General features: G+C 37.9%; 1 protein-coding gene across 6 annotated transcripts in view; it reads right to left on the bottom strand.

Annotated features, from left to right (window-relative positions):
* The window catches only part of MEF2C (myocyte enhancer factor 2C), a 246,571-nt gene that overhangs the window by 58,876 nt on the left and 166,832 nt on the right, over positions 1-20,863 (bottom strand). The window lies entirely within an intron of this gene.

Here is a 20,863-nt window from a genome sequence, read left to right as displayed (position 1 = left end):
ACAGCAGGAAATGAGAGGAGAGAATTAGTCTACTGAAAAGCGGCAATGGCATTTTAAATGTGTTCTCTTAAGGTGTGTATACATAGCAATGGTGTTTGTTTTGTAGCCTATTTAAGTCACAAGTAGTATTCAGAAATGATCATTTGCAGAATTGCAGGTTCTAGACACATATTTTATGTGAAGTCAAAAGACTGCCAGTTTCAAATTCGTTGTCTTTATCTTGCTCTCAATATCAATAAGATTTCACTGTTGCAAAATTCTGAAAAATATATTTTCTAGCCATTTATTTAACAAATATTTTCCAAATACAAATTACAGATCTCTGAAATAGATATTTAAATCAGTAGGTAAACTGGTAAATATTCATTTTAAAATTAATGAACTGAACAGGCAACATGTTATGCTAATGTAAACTAATGAAAAAGAATGATTGTACAAGTTTAATGTTTTGGTAAATGCCCAATTTGTTAAGAGATTTTACAAGGAGAATATTAAGAAATCAAATGAAAAATTGGTTTATAATTTGCATTACCGGTTGGAGTTTACCGGCTTACGCTACTTGGAGCCCGTTGCTATGTAGTGGTTAATTTCTCCCATTTTTCAATTTGTGAGATCCAGCCCTCTACGGAGTAACTGGTCTCTAACTGATTTCGAAACCCAGTTGCTACAGTTTAACGGCTGCCACGAATCTTCAAGACTTACCACCAGCCTCTTGCCTGGTGCAAAGAAGTAGACTTAAACTTTGGTTTGGCCTGAATTGTTTTGGCTGTAAAAATATTTTGGTTCATATAACAGAATTTCGTTAATTCTGCATTTCGCCTAGTCCGAGGTTCCTCCATGCAAACAACTCAGGAAAACCGATAAAGACGACCCAAAAGTTGTACAGTAAAATATAGGCACAAGAGTTATATGTATATACATTTTGCAGTACAGTGATAGGACCATCAGACAAACAAATTCCAACCAAGTTTTACGTTTCAAATTCAGTTCAGGTCAATATTTGATTTAATTCTTTAATTTTTATTTATTTGATTTAGTGGCTGTCCCCTAATCACCAATCAACTTTTTTTTTGTAACCCTGTGGTTTGAAATCCTAATCAAACCAGATTGTCCATTTATCAGAATTGGTTCGTTTGTGCTTTAATTGTATGGCAATTAAGAGTTACTGAATTCAGATTTTGGACGAATCACAATTTGTTTGAAACCCGAATGCACATGTCTATAAACAAGTTATCAATAGCAAATTCCCTGTACATTGTATAGAAAGTATATATTTATTTTTTTGTGAATCAAGTTTTCTCAAGCTCAGCAATTTAGAGAAAGTTTTAATGTATTTTTGAACGTGCAAGTTTGATACAAAGTGCACAATAAAAATGTAAACAACGTTTCTGTGTGGGGCAATCCTGTTTTGTGACAATATAAGACATAGAACAAAAATAAATATCATAAAAATATTACATGCATTATATTTCCATATTGCTTTACATTACATTACATTACTTACCAGAGACGTAATGGGTTAATACCCATCACTCAGCTTTACGAGTCACTGCTAGTCACTTATGGCAGTACTAACAGTAGTGAATAATCAATCAGAAAGTCCCCAGAGTTTTCACATAGATTCTACAAATACACACACACTAAACTGATAAAATATTAGAAATACTAAAAGGAACACTCCAAGAAACATTAACACATTGAAGTGGTTATGGTGCAGGAGTGTGCTTGTGCTTCATTCCTATGTAAGTAGGCAAACAGTAAAAATTATATGACTTCTTAACTGGGGTGCGTTGAATGCACCCCTTGCCAATTCTTGATATGGAAACTCACTGCTTCAGCTAAGTCTTGCAGTGCAGGGCTTAGATCATTGGCTGAGACAGATCAGCTGATCTTCCTAGCCAAAGCGCTAACCCTGCACTGTAGCGATCAAACTGGCTGTGGTGCTTGAATTGTTCCTTTTACAAACCATTAACACAAACAAACACTAGAGCAAACCAGAGAACTAACTTAGAATAAAAAATAGTAAAAAATGTATAATTTTTATTATTAGTAATGATTGTTAGTGTCAAATAAGATTTTTTTGGCTCTAAATTCCTAAAGTTTCGCAGCATCCCTCCCTTCCCTATATCACTGGTCCATTAGTGGTCACATTGCACCCCTTTAAAGATGGTATGCATTACCATGCATTAAATGTGTTTACAAATCAGTCTGTGTAAATAAGATACATTGTTCTTTTTCTCAATTACATTTTATTTGCATAAATTGTTATAAGTCACCTAAAATTTCTCAGAATAGCCTCATCCCTGGCCACACTGCTGTCACACCTTTGTTCACTGAAAACACTAGGAGGTATGTATAGGTATGTTGCGGACATTGTTCCACCTCAACTAGTCCTCAATGTCTCCCATCTTTTGCTGCAAAGTCTTAAGGTCCTCCACAGTGTCCAGGACTACCATAGAATTGTTCAATTCAAGCTTGTTGTCCACCTTCGTCTCTAGTTTACCAGTTTATTCCCCAAGCTCCTCTTTGCATCTACTGACTTTAATGTTAACTAGCTTAATACCGTGTAATTATCGATCTTAAAAAGCCCTTTATTAATTCAGTAAAGGCATCTAATTCTAAGACTGCCATAGTCATCCTCTCAGGATCTTGTGGAACCATTATGATTGAGGAGGCCTTGTGATGTGGAGAGGAGTCAGAGGATGCCCGCTTTGTTAGCGTGTCTGGGCAAACGTTATCTCCTTAATTTCACCTGGACCTTCTTGCCCTTGTTACTTGCAATAAAACAGTTTCTTTGAAAATTGTGGTATAGGTGCCATTTGTTCCCCTAATGTGCAAAGCTTGTCTAAGAAGTATCCATCGACTTCAACATCCAACCCATGCTCCCAAAAACAATATATTTATGCGTCAAACATATATTTCATACCTAATAAACTATAATAGAACCACATTTTCAAATAAAGTATACCAACTTTGCAATGTATTTAGTATTCATCTGTGACAAGCTACCATAAAGCAATAATTTCAGGTTAAACTATTTAATTCACATTTTTTTTTTCTTAACATTAAGTATGTTAACTAAACAGTGGGTCCACATTTTAGGACACAATTGCAGAGTTCCAAAATAAAAACTAAAATGAATTTCTATATGATCTATTTTGAATTCACTGTTCAGTGATTAAACCCCAATCTAATACTCATTAGTTCAGAATCACTACACAGTTATATTTTTGAGGGGATTTGTCAAATTGTCAAAATACACAAAGAAAAATCTATATCGTTATCAAATGCTTCAAATTAGTATCAGGAGAATGCTAACATTGTTTGATATATTCAAACCACAAATATGTTAAACCATTTACTGGCAAGATCTAAATCTGTTCATTGCAAATGGACTTCAGACTTCAGATGAATGGCTGCCAAACATATCATCTCCACATTCTGACACCATCTCCCAATTGACGAGATCATGTTTCCAAGTCTTTTACTGATCTCCCAGATAATAACATCTCAGGGTCCTATTTGGACCTGACCGTGTATGCTTGAGAATTGATTTGGGGCCAGGGGTGCTTCAGAGTTATTGAGAGAATCAAATGATCTCAGGGCATGCATGCTGGCTTTCTGTTCTATCAGAGATCAGCAGTTTACAATGTGACACAAGGCTACATCACTAGCTATCAGCAATTTTACTTATCCCAGATATCCCCACCTGTCAGCAAGTCTGCACCTGTTGTCTAACTCGGAAAAGGCCAGTTGACAACAGCCAATCGCAACTGCGTGTCCTACAACATAGCCATAGATGGATTTTTCTGCCTGGCTCCCTAGTCTAGTACCCTTAACCTCTGTGGGTTTCAGCTGTGTGTTTTTCATACTTGGCATACTGTCAAGTATATGAGCTCTTTTAAATTAGAAAACATTTTAGGCACAATAATTGATTTGATATACCATTCTAAATTTGATAGAGACACAGACACATCTCCAGAGCTGAAGCATTGCACAGCCTGTCTGATACATGCTACATGCACATTGACATCATAGAAGTTCCATAGTTATAAAATAGAAATAGCTGTGGCAGACATTGGCTTGGGAAGACCAGCTGCAAATCTATATAGTTTAAGAGACACAATTTATTTATTTAATAGAGAAATACACTGCACAGAATTGTCTCTAGCAAAAGATTATCTTACAGCAGTGAACTATGGTTATTTTATGAATCATCACAAACTGTTTACATTTATGCAGAATTAACCAATAATGAGATGTATCAGAGAGAAAACTTTATGAATCCTGTCAATTAAAGGCGACACTACAGACACCCACCCATAACATTTCTTCTCACGGAATATGTCTGGGTGCAGTGTCCTTGACCCTTAGCCCTGCAGCTGTAAACATTGCAGTTTCAGATAAACTGCAATGTTTACATTGAAGGGTTAAGATATCCACTAGTGGCATCTCCCAGAAAGCCACTATAGGCTCTTCCTGGTCTTTAACAGAGTTGGACTCAGTGACACAACGCTGGACTTCCTCACACTTTGCATGAGGATGTCCAGCGTCTTCTAAAACCCCATAGGAAAGCATTGGGTCCCCCAGTGCCTAAGTAAGTGAAAAAGGGTTATTTAACCCTATACTTGCCACAGCAGGCCGAGGAGGGTGGGGCCGAGGGACACTTTAGTGTTAGAAGAACATCTTTGTATTCATAAGACTAAAATTGTCCTTTTCAGTGGGCTAGTAAAGCTCTGAATTCTCTCTATACTCGATTTTTGTTTTTGCTAAGCAGATACTCTTCATTGGAATAAGTCTTTATTCCCCCTATTTTGGGCTATCGATAGGTGCATTTCAATGAAAAGTGTAAAAGAAGCAGATATGTGTATCAGAACCAAATATTGGACTGGGGCCATAGCCATTGTTTTGTGGTTTATTTTATTTCATTTCTTTAAGTTTGCAAAATAACATTATTCTGTTAATGCTATCGCTAAATTTGTTAACAATGAAATACTAACAGGGCTATTCACTAAATTGGGAATTCAAAGTGAAATTCATATTTAAGGTCAAAATAGCCGAAATGGAAAAAGTCGGTTATGCTTTCAGATACTATGACCTTAAATGCTGCCCCCACCCCTCTCTTGCTGCAGCAAATAAAGTGTTAAAAACATTTTTTTTAAACGTACCTTATTCCAACACTAAGGTCCCTCGGCGCTGTCTTTGCCTCCACTGATGTCATGATGAGGGTAACCACACGCACATTAGGTCGTTCCCACAGGAAAGCATTAGATCATTGCCTTCCCAATGGGTTTTTGAAGACACTGGACATTCTTATGAAATGCATGAGGACAGACAGCTTTTTTCCACAAAGTTAAACCATGAAACAGCAGGAAGCACCTCTAGTGGTTGTCTGATAGACAGCCACCAGAGGCAGTATTAACACTTCAATGCAAACATTGTAGTTCTCTAAAACTGCAATATTTTACATTGCAGGGTTAAGGGGACAGGGACACTGCATCCAGATCACTTCAATGAGATGACATGGTCTGAGTGCCTATAGTGTCCCTTTAATAATTTTTCTGCAATGCCTGTTAACTTAAATGCTTGTCACTGAAGAGAAGCTCAGCCGTAAAGCAGGCATGCCATCCTGTAAATAATGACCTTGTTACTATTTCTCCTGAAGTTTGAACGGGCAATACAGCTGGCCCATAGACCAACTGGACTATTCCATCAGAATGTAAGAGTAATATATGGCATGCTCCTTCCCACTCTTATTGGTGCACAGCTCTGTCACTGAAAAACAAACAATCACTGGAGCAGATTTGTGAAATGAAAGAGAGATGTACTTTTGAGATTAAGAACTCATGAAAGCGATGTAAATTCCCCTTATTAGTTAACTGAATAGTAAGCTTTCACAATGCTAGTGGTTCTATAGGCATGATTTAACATAACCAGCTTTAATGAACTATAGACAGACAATATCTATCTCTTTTCAGGCTGCTCTGTGTTACTGTGAACAGATCAGTGTTCTGCTTCTACTGTTTGATCATTCTGTTGATTTTGCATAGTTCTGCATTTATACACAAGTTTGCCTTATTTCTAAAATAGTACATGAATGACTAAGTTAAAGCCTCAGTTGTGTTAACTACTCACGAGGAATAAAACAGACCCCGAGACTGTCATTCCAGTAACACAAATAAATAATTCACTTTTCAAGAACCAGTGATTAAGCAAATCTTGTTACATCATCGTATTGCTTATAGCCTGTTGTTGGTCCTTAAGAGGTTAAAAAGATAATAAATTCATAGGCCGCAGACAGGTGACCCATTGTACATTGCTGTTTCATCAGATCTCCAATGTAGTGAACCAAAGAACACTTGTGAAATGGGTGTGAATTAAAGAAGTTAAGAGTGAGTGGCCCCCCTACTTACAAAATTCAGACTTTTGAAAATGAACTCTGTGGACAGAAGTTGTCCTAGGGTGCTTCAAGATAGCTGCTTGAGCCTAGTGAGTCAAAGCAAAGCCTGGCTTACATTAGTCTAGGCACCATACACACTATAGTGCTCTTTAGTGGTTATGGTACCGGATGTCTTACTTCTGCATTAATAACTTTAATGCAGCCTATGTTTGAATGGAATTAATTGGCTAAGAGTACCTAGACTGACCATTCAAATTCTAAACTATGTATTTGACACAAAATCAAATTAAACTTTGTATTTTTTTTTTTTGAAGCAGCAATCTAAATATCATAAGTACTAAAGTAAGCTGTTGTAGTTATAGTGCCAAAAGTGGCCTGGTGCCATTCTACTTTAAGTTGTCACACATAGGCCTTGCTGGTGGAGTGAGGGATGATGCCCCGGATGTGGGACTCTTCAGCCCTGGGTCACAACAGCTAGTGGATAAGACAAGAAGATATTAGCATTTTTTTTTTGTTTTTAATTACTATGTCACTCAAAGCAGCCACCAGATATAAAAGGAAAAATCACTAGCTTCCCAAGGCTACAAAGGGGGAGATCTTTGCTGTACACCCCTCTATTAATTAGGCAGCGTTGTGAGAACATATTGAATACTTGACTGAGCAAACTTTACTTGCTACCGGCTGTGCTTTCATTGAGATCAGAGATAGCTCCAGTAACATAACGTTCATGGGTAGAGAAGAAGAGATATTATGACATAGAGAGGATATATCAAGACGTAGCCCCACCTCTCTGCTAGTGTAGAATCATCAAGTTTTGCTCTGAGCTTAAGCCCCAGGTGTTTCTAGAACCTACGCTCCGCTGTTAAACTGTTTTAGCACAGTTTAAACCTTACCTAGGTACCACCAGGCACCCATACTGCTTCTAGACTTCTCGAGCTGTAGAAGCTGGATGTTAATATTATGTAAGATAGAAACTCATTTATTGGACATCTAATTTACACACAGCTTGAGATGAATAGAACGGTACCCTCTAACTGTGACCTAACTGATACCAGGATTTAACCATGAGCCTCTGGGCTTGACTTCGGTCATCTGCAGCTATTATTCTATGGCCAACACCTTTTAATGCTTTTTTTTTTTGTTTTGTTTTTTTTGCTGTTGCTGTTTAGGTATTATATATTATGCAATAAAAGGGGGAAGAGCTCCTGTCTGGAGCTTCCATTTAACTGATGAGGATTTGGGACAGGCATAGGCAACCTTCGGCATGCCAGATGTTTTGGACTACACCTCCCATGATGCTTTGCCAGCATTATGGGTGTAAGAGCATAATGGGGGATGTAGTCCACAACATCTGGAGTGTCAAAGGTTGCTTATCTCTGATTAAGGATGTTTCTAGCATTTGTACAGCAACACTTCCATTCCATCACATTTTAGATGGTGATGATGATAACACACTGCAAGTTGCCGAGTATAATTGTTTATCACAAGGCTACACTGTTGCAGTGCTAGCCTCAAAATAGCATTGTAAGTGTGAATCAGGAAAATAGGTTTCATTCCTGTTTCAGATTACTTTAACTAGTGCAGACCCTATGCAAGCAGCCATCATGTAAGAACAAAAACATTGTCCACAATTCCAAAAAAACTCTATAATATACAATTTCCTTACAAACAAGCACCCATTATCATTGTAGATTAGATTATTTATATGGCTATGAAAGCTCTATCTACTTTGGCTGGAGTTGGTGATGGCAACTCCTGTTGGAATAGAGTTATCAAAATGTATGGGAAAAACACGTCACCGGGACTGGGCAGAAAACTCTTTCGTGCAGACACGTTTTTTTTTTTTTTTTTTTTTTATATATCCTGCACTTTAAATGGATTACCATCACATTTCTGGAAAATATCACAATGAAAAACAAAATTGAAAACTACCAATAACTTTTAGATGTTTATATAAGTTTTTTTTCCACGTGGTCCTCCATTTTAATATTTTTAAAAGCTAGCAACTGAATTAAGAATTCGGTTTACAACAGGCACATTGTATTAGAGGAAAAGAAACAGAAAGATGGTGGGAGATTTATCAAAGTGTTGTGTTTGTGAAAAGTAGTGAAAACATGAAAACCTGGAACTGTTCAATGGAATATACCTGCTGAATCCATCGGTTTCCATGGTGATTGACCACTTTTAGTACTTAGCACACTTTTTCAGAACATAATACTTTGATACTTTCATCTCCCACACGTTTTCTGCTCCTCCACCTCCACATACCATATTCAATGAGACAAAGGGGTGGAGATTATAACAGTGACTGACAGGGAGCCAAAATGGAGGGGCCCAAGTCCACGAACGAGCAGTGTGTATTTCTACATTTCATTTTTTTTTTCTCAAACCCAACAAACATACATTTGTGAACTATATAGAATATGTAAGCATAATATTAAACATACTGGTCATTAATAGTTGCCCTCTAAGGGTAAGTTGTCCCACATCTACAGAAAATTTAGTGAAATATGAATAAAGGTTGCCAAGCATGATATTTAGTGTTATGAAAAATCATAAAGGCATTTTACAAATCTGAAGTGAAAATAGCAAACAAGGACCTCAAAACTAATTGTACGACAAAGAGCGCATTGTCAAGTCGTGCCTTATTCGGATCAATCAAATACAATGAACTAATCTAGATATGAAACAGAGGATTCATTGAGATCTTGTTTATATTTAGTTCAACATAGAATCACAAGGAATATTTAAACTTTCATGTGAACAACATTATTTACAGCTAGCAACCACAACCAGGTTACGCCAGTACGTTTGCATAAACTTTGAAGGAACGAGTAATAAAGCAATATGAATTAATCCTAATTATTTCGTAGAATGTATTTCGCTCAATAATCAGACTGCATTTTTTTCCCCCAGATCATTAAAGTTATGAAATCGGGTCGGTATTCAGTGAGTTTAACATGTTCAAACAAAATAAACTTTTAGAACTCTGTAGACCAGGCGTGAGCGAATGGTATACTCCCAGATGTTGTATAACCGTATCTCCCAATATGCTTTCTATAGACTTGCAGTTGTAGGTTTACAGTACCCTGTATCCTGCCTTGACGTAGATATTACATTTACCCTGTAGCCTGTGCAGGCATCAACCTCATTCTAGGCTCTGAACATATATATATATATTATTTTTTATTATTTAATTTTTTTTTAAATTTAATTATTTTTTTATTTATTTAATTCACTGAAATAATAAAAAAAATACATACGATAGCGAATAACCGTTGTCAATCTATATTTTTAAACTGAAGCTGCACTATTAAGTTTTCTAATGATTTAGGAGACAAAATATTTGAATTTGTCTCAGGAAATCAGAGAACCTAACAGTCTTAAAGGGCCATTAGCATTTAGAAATAAATACATTGTTTTACATTTATTTTTTTATAGACAACGTCCTCTGCTGCACGGGCTTTATTAGACATTAAACATTACTATTCCTTTAAACTCATTTAACCAAAGCTGTTCCTTATCCCCAACCTTTGTATCTATTACATAACTATGTAGGCACATGATTGACAGGCATACATCTTATCACTTTAATCATTAACACTCTTCTTCCAGTGTTGATGTTCTCAATCAAAATCTACTTCATTGTACTTGAAATAAATTATTTCTATTGTGTTAAAATTGCACTAGTAATTTAATCTACTAGGGCAATTTTGATGTATTCAGAATCATGCAAAATATCAGGTTCATTATATTGGGCTCTGTATTGCATCAGGCATAAGTATGTTACAAGCTTAAGAGGTTTACACATTTTAAACCCATAAGGAGAAATGGTTTTTAAAAAAAAGTTAGTTTTTAACATGCCATATCATGCACGCAATGTGTCTTTAAGGGGTTAATAATATACTGCTACAACTTGGCCATGATTTAAAAATGCTACAGTCACTAAAAAAATTATGTAGAAGTGTTTGATGTGTCAATTGCACTACCCAAACCGTGCATGCAAAATTAACCGAAAGTGAGGTTTTCTGATACTTTGAATATTTCATAGTCATGCAATTATATCCAAAATATTGCTATGCTGAAAATAAATCAAATAATATAAAAATGCCATGTCAAGCCACGTTTACCCAGTATGACTGCAGACTCACTACTCACAATTTATAACTTGTTCATGCACACATATACAGTTAATATAAATTAGAAAACTAGTGCCATCATTAAAAAAATGTTTTATTAATTCTTTCCTTGACACATTTACACATATAATTAGTTTTTTTTATTTTTGAATTTAAAGCTAAATATTAACATTGGTCCTCCTTAATCATACCCGTACAGGTCCATTCATGCATCACGCTGTTATTTAATATTTATTACTAATCATAACAACATGTTTGGAAAAAATGATGTACTCACAAACACATTGAAAAGGTTCTATGTTCTAAGGATGAAACCAAACACTTTGTATATGAAAACACATGTGTATGTGTGTATCTGTGCATGATTTCATAGAAAATCTAAATTTAGATTTTAGATGCATTTGTAAATTTGTCATCATCACAGAGCAACATATTGCATCACATGTCAAAACCAGCCACTTCTACGGAACATGATGTTGCAATGTCATCAGCCAATCAGAATCTTTGATTGCAGAATAGCTCCCGGCTTTCCACTGAGCAGGAGACAAGAAAATGGACTTTGAGCTCTCTGATGTTTTCTGTGCCAAATGCCCAAGGAAAATGATTTTTCTTTTCTTTTTTTTTTCTTTATTAAGAGTTGCTTTAGCCCAAAAAACAGCTTTTATGAAATTCTGGTTATAATTAGAGTAACTCTTTCTGAGGTTAGGGAGGAAGGGCTGAGGGGAGGACAGAGGTGACATGGAGTGGAAGTCTTGCTCCCATCAGTTGTCTTAGCCAGCCCAGAATTCTTGTTCTGAGCTTGGCTAATGATGCTGCCGAGGTGTCATCAAATGGTGAGAACATCAAATGGTGAGAACGCCATTTAAAATGTAAAACAACACCGTAACATATGGCAGTCCCGTCTAGCAGGAAATATATAATAGTAGTTGCATTATTAAATACTTACCATGACATTTTTCCTACCAAGTTGCCAAACTGCAAAAATACAAATATAGCTTATATACACACACCATTTAGCCATAATAAAAACTTGCATAGCACCCAATTGGTACATGCTTATATGAGGAGGGTTGGCAGAAGAAGAGGAGGAAATTGCCACCCACAAAAATAATGCCTACAATTTGCTTTAAAAACACATTTTACCTTTCAGAAACTGGAGATCTTGCAAACAGAATGTCATAATCTACATCAAACAGTCAATCAGATGGATACTTGCTCACTAGAGTACCTTGGTAATTGGAGCTACATTGTACAATTATGCTTGTTTAGAATCAGTAACTCGGGTAACTAAGATGATACAGAGAAAAACACGTACATTAGCAGTGAGGCGCTGGCTGGTTTGGAGAACATTGGAATATTTTGATTACCCAAAGAAATGTTTGAAATTATACCTGCCTTCAAATTACAGACAAGGGAAAAAGAAACATGCAAAGAAATATGATCTATGGATCAAGCCAAATTAAGACATACTTACTGTGACTGTGTTTTCTGTCTATTTTTTTTTTTTTTTATTCTTTATTTTTGCGTGCATGAAATAACAGGGGTATGCCTGCAATGTTACAACAATTTTCACTGGCAGGATGAAATACAAACATAGTTAATCAGTTGCGTAGCATTCTTATAAGAGCACATTTTCTATCGGTCTTAGAACTGGTTGTATACAAGTTTAACTTGTGTGTCTGTCGTGGTGGTTCGTGGTGAGTGTATGGAGTCTGGTGTAGAAGACTGGGTGATTGGCGAGCTGAGCATCTCTGCATGAGTTGCGTAGACTATGCTTCATTGAGGGTATATCATTAATAGCAAGATGTTGAGGAGGATATGAGAGGTTCATTAGTCAGCGAGAGCCCCAGCGGCCTAGTGTCGATGCGTGAAAGGTGGTGAGTGTACCCTTTACCTTAAAAGTGGTTACTCCTAACCATGGGAGTTGCGGGGGGGTAAGAGAGTGTGGACGTTGCCATACTTAGTTTTAAGTGGGATTACTGTTTCAGGTGTGTGTGGCTTGTGCCGTGCCCCGACTATTCGAGGTGAGCTGCGCTATGCATGTATTGGCTATTGCCCCGTGTTAAGTGATCATATGTTTAAAACAGGGAGAAATATTAGGAGTAAGAGAGAAGCAACAAGTAAGCCAAAACATTAGGTGAGCAAGTGCATAGTAGCAGTCCTGAGACTTGCAAAGTCTGTGCCAGTGTTTGTTTCTGCCGGAGGGTTCAGGTGCCTTGCGTCGGGCTGGGCTCCAGAGGCAGTCTTCATTCCATAGCATGTTCTGGGTCCCAATTGACCACGGTTAGTCCCTGGGGCGGATTTGCAGCATTCGGAGTCGCCAGTCCCAGGGTCTCCAGTAGCTTGGGAGCGTCCTCCATTGAGGTGAGTGTATGCTGGGTTCCGTTCCGGTGCACCACCAGGGAGCCGTTAGTCCCCCATCTGTAAGTGATGCCAGCAGATCTCAGGTCACTGGTGAGCGTGTGGAAAGTTTTTCGCCAGCTGAGGGTGGCTTTTGTTAGGTCCTGGAAGAAGTTCAAGGTATCACCCTCGAACGCCAGTGGGGTTTTACCTTTAACAGCCGACATGAGCTGTATTTTGTCCTGAACTGTTGGACATTTGAGTATCACGTCTCGGGCCGTGGTTGGTGGTGCTTTTGCCGATGAGGGTAGTCTGTATATCTCAGCTGTGGCTAGTTTCTTTGCTGTGGCTTGAGGTAGAATTGTGGCCAGCAGGCGTCTGGCGTAGTGTGGTAGTTCATCAGGTGAGATTTCTGCAGGGATGCCCCGTATTTTTATATTGGTGCGTCTTTGCTTTTCCTCCCTAGCTGTCAGTTGTGCTGTCATGGCTCTTTGTTGTGCTTCTGTCTATTTTTAATTGTGTTTGTGTAGACAGATGAAACACTTTATTTGAAAAAGTTACTAGCACAGGAATTAAAGGGACACTCCAGGCACCCAGACCACTTCTGCCCATTGGAGTGGTCTGGATGCCAACTCCCATCACCCTTAACTCTGCAATGTAATTATTGCAGTTTTTATAAACTGCAATAATTACCTCGCAGGGATAAGTCCTCCTCTAGTGGCTGTCTATGAACACGAAAAGTGTTTTAATTTTAAACTACGCTGGACGTCATCACGCTATGCAAACGTATTCCTAAACCCTTTAGTGCAAAACCCACCATATGCCCCCCTAGCCTCCTTAAAAGCAATTAAAACTCTCCTTATTTCCAGTGCCACGTGGGTCTGTTAGTGCTGGCCCCGCTCCCTTTGTGACAATCAGAATTGCAGATTTTTAGCCCATGTGGAAAGCATTAGATTGTCTTAAATTGGCATGGGGACGGGGCCAAATGCAGTTTTGGTCAATCAGCACCTCCTCATAGAGATGCATTGAATCAATGCATCTCTATGAGGAAAATTCATCTTCCCCATGCAGAGCATGGAGATGCTGAACTGCAGTGCTGCCTACTGTGCAGCACTGAGCCAGGAAGCACCTCCAGTGGCCATTTGAGGAGTGGCCACTTGGAGGTGTCCATAGGGGCAATGTAAACACTGTCTTTTTTCTGAAAAGGCAGTGTTTGCATTAAAATGCCTGAAGGCAATGATTATACTCACCATAACAACTATATTAAGCTGTAGTTGTTCTGGTGACTAAAGTGTCCCATAAAGTGTCCTTTTAACTAAAGTGAGATTTAAAGTGATTTTAAAATGTAAGTTCTAAATAGCCAAACTCTCCAAGTCAGCAGTACTTTCCGTTTGGCTACTCTGGCCTTAAATTTGGCTGACCTTTACGTGAGCTGCAGAGTTGCACAACAACAGTTCTAGAGCCGATCTGCATAAACATACAAAAACGGTTTATTTACTCTTTGATTAAAACACAGATTATGTCACTGTACTGGCTTGCCATTTAAATTCTCCAGGTTCCAATAAGATTTTTCTTTTCCTCTGGCAATACCTCACTCTAATCTGATTCAGTTTGGGTCAACTGTTTTTTGTTTAAAATGTAGCGGCTTTGATATGGTTTTCCATCTTTGAATATTTCATGTGCAGGACATCTGATAAAAGCAATAAATGTATATTCTAATCTATGCGCATGCACATTTTTGCACCTTAAAAGTAATTACCATTGACGTCTATTGACTTTACATCATGGTATGGAGTGATGGATCTTGTTTAGGCTCCAAAAAGCAATAAGCAAGGCAGCTTTCAACTAGGTCCGAACACATTACCTAATACCTACTCAGAAGAGATACAGATTGTCTTACAAAAAAAAAAACTGCGCGGCCCCCTCGCAACACAAAATAAGGGTGCCTTTATTTTACGCAGAAAGGGAGAAACCACAACTATACAAGGTACACAACATTAAAACATATAATTAGCTTATTAAGTCATTCTATCAAGTCAATAGCTGACATTGTTTATAAAGTTATAAATTTAGTTCTGGTCGCACACAAATATGAGTCAGGTGGTTTTACCATATACCACAGAGAACCACAAACCAAACCGCTGTTAGATTTGGCAACTAGGACGTCTTGAAAATACAATAAACAGACACTGGCCTAAACAAAAACAGGTAATGTTGTAAAAGGCAATCAGGGTATAACATTAACTCTGGAAAATACATAGTCCGTATCTCCTAACATTTCCGTAGGACAAACTGGAATCCTTTTATGGAATGTACGTAGCTGTGGGTGGGACTAGAGTACAGAGCATTACCCAAACTGTTTAGGTGATATGGTGAATATATATCCTGGAATTCTGAGCACACCTTGAATACCTGAAGAGCTTTATCTTCAGGCCCATCCTTAGGTAAGGAAGAAAAGGGTTGCCCTTGGCTCAGGATATAAAGCAGAAAACCTGCAACACAGGGGGGTGTAAGGTTGGGTCTTACAAAGTCTAGGAAGTGTGTGATCGGACAGCCACGGAAAGTCTGGGCGGGGTTAGAAGGGGATGGTTTTCAAAGGTTGCAGACAAGTGATCTGCAGCTTTTGCAAGCTATTTTTAGATATACCCCCAATGGAAAATAAATAATTACATGCATGCATGTTTCTGTTGGGGGTTTATCTACTTAACAGTAAATCATTTATTTATTTTTTAATTCGGGCAGTGGAGTGTCCCTTTAAATAATAAACAGCTCTAGATAATGGCACTCTATGAACTGTAAAACAAATAAAGTCTGCCTGTCTGTGCATGATATTTGCTCTGGATACTTCATATACAAATATAAAAACACAGCTATGCATGCGTTCTGGGAAGATTTACGATTTTGCAAATGGCATTGAGTACTTCGAGTAATTCATAAAATGCACTGTGCTGTGTTAAGTAAAAATTAACATACCCCCTAAAAAGAAGAACAAGTAGCTCATTACTTTAATGCTTTTTGTAACCAGCTTATACAAATAACTCCTAACTAATCACACAAAGGCCGTGTACGTCCCCATACATTGCAGAGCGCAGCTACCTTTCAGTAGCAGGCAATAAATTAAATGTCATGTAACTATGTTTTAATTACACGTGCATGCATTTTAGAATTACACTAGTTTATCACAAGCATTACATTTGACCACCGCAGCTTATTAAGCGTACATGCTTTATTTCAGCGCCATATATTAAAATTACTTGTGACATATTAAAACGTGGCCTCTTTTTAGTTTATTGACTAATGCAGTAGCGGAATATGTAAATAATGTAAATATTTTATTTCTCAGACACAATAAGGATTTATTTGCACTAAAATTAAAAAATGCATTTGGTCATGAAAGACTCGGATTCTACTGAAAGATTACTGGAAGTATCCCACTAACTAGGTTGAATGTGACTGTGCAGGGCTGTGTGTCCTATTTTTCCGTGCCTCAATAAAGATACAATATGGAAATTCAGGCTTGTAATTACTAATACACCACATAAGACACAATTACAGTCAGTGTGCTACATAAAAGAGCCTTTTGTGGTCTGTATGCATTACAAAGAGTCGCAAGGAGGGGACAGTTGCATGCACTAAGACAAAATGGTTTTTTAAAGAGGAAAGAGACCATACAACTTTGTGCTTCAGAAACAAGGACCTCAATTCTTCACAAAATGGTCTTGCACCCTCCATCAATTATCAGCTTTTGTTTTCAAAGTCTTATCACCAGAAGCCTTACAGGAACCAGACAAAATAAAACTATGGGCCATAGAGCCTTTTAAAAACTGTAATAGCGCTTCCACACCCAGTCAATGCGCCTTAGCAGAGAAAACATGTATTTTAACCCTTTAATGGAAAACACTCTATTCGAAAGGAATGAATAAGAAAAAAAAAAAATAAGTTTAAGATATCACATGTCATTATTAAGTTGACGATAATGTAGATTTTGTTTTCCAAATTTTGTTATTCTGTTTGTGAAAACACCAAAATTAATGTATACATATTTTTTGGATTAAATAAATACTTCAGTCAGCTTAAAGGACCACTATAGTGCCAGGAAAACATCCTTAGGTCCCCCCCCCCACCCTCATGGCCCCCCTCCCGATGGGCTGAAGGGGTTAAAACCCCTTCAGCCACTTACCTTTCTCCAGCACTGGGCTCCCTCGGCGCTGGGGAACTCTCCTCCCTCTGCCGACGTCAGTGCCGAAAGCGCATGCGTGGCAAGAGCCGCGCGCGCATTCAAAGAGTCCATAGGAAAGTATTACTCAATGCTTTCCTATGGATGGCAGCGTCTTCTCACTGTGATTTTCACAGTGAGAATCGTGGAAGCTCCTCTAGCGGCTGTCAGTGAGACAGCCACTAGAGGCCGGATTAACCCTCAGTGAAACATAGCAGTTTCTCTAAAACTGCTATGTTTTCAGCTGAAGGGTTAAAACTAGAGGGACCTGGCACCCAGACCACGTCATTGAGCTGAAGTGGTCTAGGTGCCTATAGTGGTCCTTTAAGAGCAGTTCCTATGCTCTTGCCCATTGAATTACCATCCTCAAACATGGAGTATATGTTAATCCCTTAAGGACACAACTTCTGGAATAAAAGGGAATCATGGTGGAATATTTCCGTCATGTGTCCTTAAGGGGTAAAACAACAAAGTGTTATGTTGAATCTTGACACAACTGCATCAGCATTATAATGGATAATCAGGAGTGAGCAGGGTTTGTTATGTTTTTTTATTGACTTGTGAGATTTAAAATGTAATGCTAGTTTAAAGAAAAATAAATAAAATAACTGGGATGGATTTCAAACTTGCGCGCCGTCAGAATTTTAGTTTCCTCCAAATACATTTGGACGAAAACAATCGCTGACCAGTCACTATTCCAAAGGGACCCCCTGGCACAGGTTCCCCATGGTAAGTCACCTAATACAATTATTATATGAGTGGGGGCTATTAAACAATATGTGTCCCCATCCAGCCTAAAAATTAATGGGGTGGACCTATTGCCTCCTCAGTACCCACTCATTGGTGGCAGGTGGGGGCTCTAAATGATAAAGTAGAGATGGATCTATTCTTCCCCAACTCCCATCCACTGACGGTGGTGGGGTCTTATAATAATAATTATCCCTAACAAGGGGTCCTTGAGGCTCGAGTCACCCTCCCCTCCCAGTGACTAGAGGTCCCCAAACCCCTAGATACTTCCTCATAAAAGATACCTTGCCTAATCTCCTCTCCTTAAAATAGTGATATATATACATATTTGTTATAAGGAGATTGAGGCTTAGAACACTATTTTTCTTTTCTTTTTATGTGCTGGGTATTTTTCAGTTTCTTTCATTGTTTTGGCTATTGAAATAGTGATGTTTTTCTGTTATTTCCTTTCTGCTTGCAGTTTTTTTTTTTTTTTTTTTAATTCTGTGTTTTTTACTAGTCCCACTTCTGCTGGCTGTATTTGCATACACTGACATTATAATCATACATCATTCTATGTACAGACTTCAAACCTATGCGTTTTATTTTTATGCATAATTTTGTAAATAGAAAATGTATAATTCACAATAGAGTTTACATTCAGATTTATCTAGGTGGAAGTGAAATGGTGCAATAAATATCTTCCAGCTAATTACCCCTAATTCTCATAATAACCTAAGACGAATATTGTAATTTTTATTAAGATCTTTAAGTGCAGACGGATGCTGTTGAAAGCTGGCAGCCAGACTTAATGGGCTGAGCGAATATGGAGAAGATCATCATCAGAGCACAAAGGGGGACCGAGTTTCTAGAGTCTGAAATATACAGTAAGCCACGTAGCTGGCATTATATATATAACAATGAGATATTTAAAAGGAAGCCTGTGAAATAATTAGCAGGGTGAGGCTGTGTTAAGAGCAGAGACGAGTTAAATAACGCTAAGCACTTAATTATAATGTAGTTATAGTTTAAGACTTCTAAAGGAACACTATAGTGTTAGAAGTACAAAACTGTATTCCTAACTCTATATGCCCTCTGCCCCTAAACCCGCCCCCCCCCCCCACCACTCCCAACCCCATAACAAATATAGAGTTAAACATATTTTTAAACTTAACCAATCAAGCGCTGATGTCCCATGGTGCTGGCTCCTGCTCCTTCTTTACCGACATAAGTCGATGGGCTGGACCTATTCGCATGAGTGGCGAACGCATGAGGGGCGAACGCATGAGTGGCGAACGCCTTTCCCATAGGAAAGCATTGCTCAATCCTTGCCTATGGGGATTTTCTTGACGCTGGACATCCTCATGCAAAACGTAGACAGCCACTAGAGGCAGTCTTATCCCTGCAATGCAAACATTGTCATTTCTCGAAAACTACAATGCTTTATATTGCTGGGCTAAGGAGGACAGGGACACTGCAACCAGACCACTTTAATGAGACAAAGTGGTCTAGGTGACTATAGTGTCCCTTTAATTATTTTCGGCAATTCGTGGGCCTCATTTCTAAGTCGTATCATGTGACAACATTTTTAAATACAATTGGGATCTTCTTAGGCAAGAGCCAAACATGTTTGGCTGTGAGCTGAGATTGCAGCAGATATTCCGTAATGCCAGTGACACCCCAGATCACAATGCCGAGCCAGATGGCATGATGTCACTCAGCAGAGAAAAAGACTGAATTCCAGATATATAATCACAAAATATCCAACCACTACTAACAACTTAATAAGCTGCAAATAACTATTGCTAGATATGTACATTTGTATGTGCTTTTAAAATAATCTGCTCTTTTTGGGGACATTTAAAAAACAAAATTGGGAGAAAAGGGATGAGCAACTAAAAAAAAATATTAACTTGCAAAATCAAATCCACTCAACTGTTTTACATCTATATGTTTCTGTTTCCCCACCCCCCAAAAATAGCCCGAAACTCCCTGTACATTGGATCCACTTATGATTTACTCGGAGATCTCACAACATGTGGACAACTGTATTTTTCCAAAAACGCCTGTGTGTCATATTCTTAAATAAGCGAACAAAAAAGTCTGAATGCCCCATCAGCGGCTCCTAATTCAATTAAAGAATCTAAACATGTTACGAGATCAGTAGTTTCACCATAGAAAGCTAGGGAAAAACCAAGATTGACCACATTCTATATCGATGACATGGCCATCAGGATCAGATCGCAGTGATGATATCATAAACAGATCAGATAGATCAGATCAAGTGATTCTTAAGAGGGACTTTAGAGGTATGCTTTCTATTTTGTATGTTTTGCTTTTTACAATGCATTTACAGTGCATTTACAGTGCATTTTAATATGAGTGGAACAAAAGAGTTGATACGCTATATCTTTAAAACCTCTCAAATGTGAGACTAGTGAATGAAAAATGTAAAGTGACACTGACAATAATATTCTGTAAGTAATACTGTTAACCAGTATTTTTACTCCAAAAAGCTTGTAAACCATACTTCTAACAGCAGGTCACAAACTAATATAAACTTTAGCATCAAATTAAAAAAATAAGGTGGACAACCCCTTGAAAAAAACATATATATATATATATATATATGTCTGCAAAACTCAAATATTAATTAAAAAGTTATTTACTAATGAATGGATGTTGTACGTGATATAAGATGGTGCTTATACCTGTAAGATTGGAGGTTGATAAAAAAAAGAAAAAAATCAGGAAAGTTTTAGACAGAGAGGTTTGTGAAAAGAAAGCTTTGTCTTTCAGAGAGTGTTTACGATCAATCTGAAAAAAAATATATCCTTGGGCTAAAATATTTAGTGGCACCCAGAAGTCTGAAGACAGAATCTCGGGCCTGTGGTTTTTCAAGGGCACTTTATCATCCCTTGCATTCTCAAAGGGATCTCTCAATGAATAGTGCTCGGTTACAGAGAAATCTAGTCCACGCCTATTCCTCTTCATTTTCCTTGGCAAGACTTTCGAACTGCTCTATTTTTAGCTAGATGGCTT

The sequence above is a fragment of the Pelobates fuscus genome, chromosome 5, assembly GCF_036172605.1.
Source record: "Pelobates fuscus isolate aPelFus1 chromosome 5, aPelFus1.pri, whole genome shotgun sequence".
Taxonomy (NCBI): Eukaryota; Metazoa; Chordata; class Amphibia; order Anura; family Pelobatidae; genus Pelobates; species Pelobates fuscus.
This window is presented reverse-complemented; position numbering and strand designations above follow the sequence as displayed.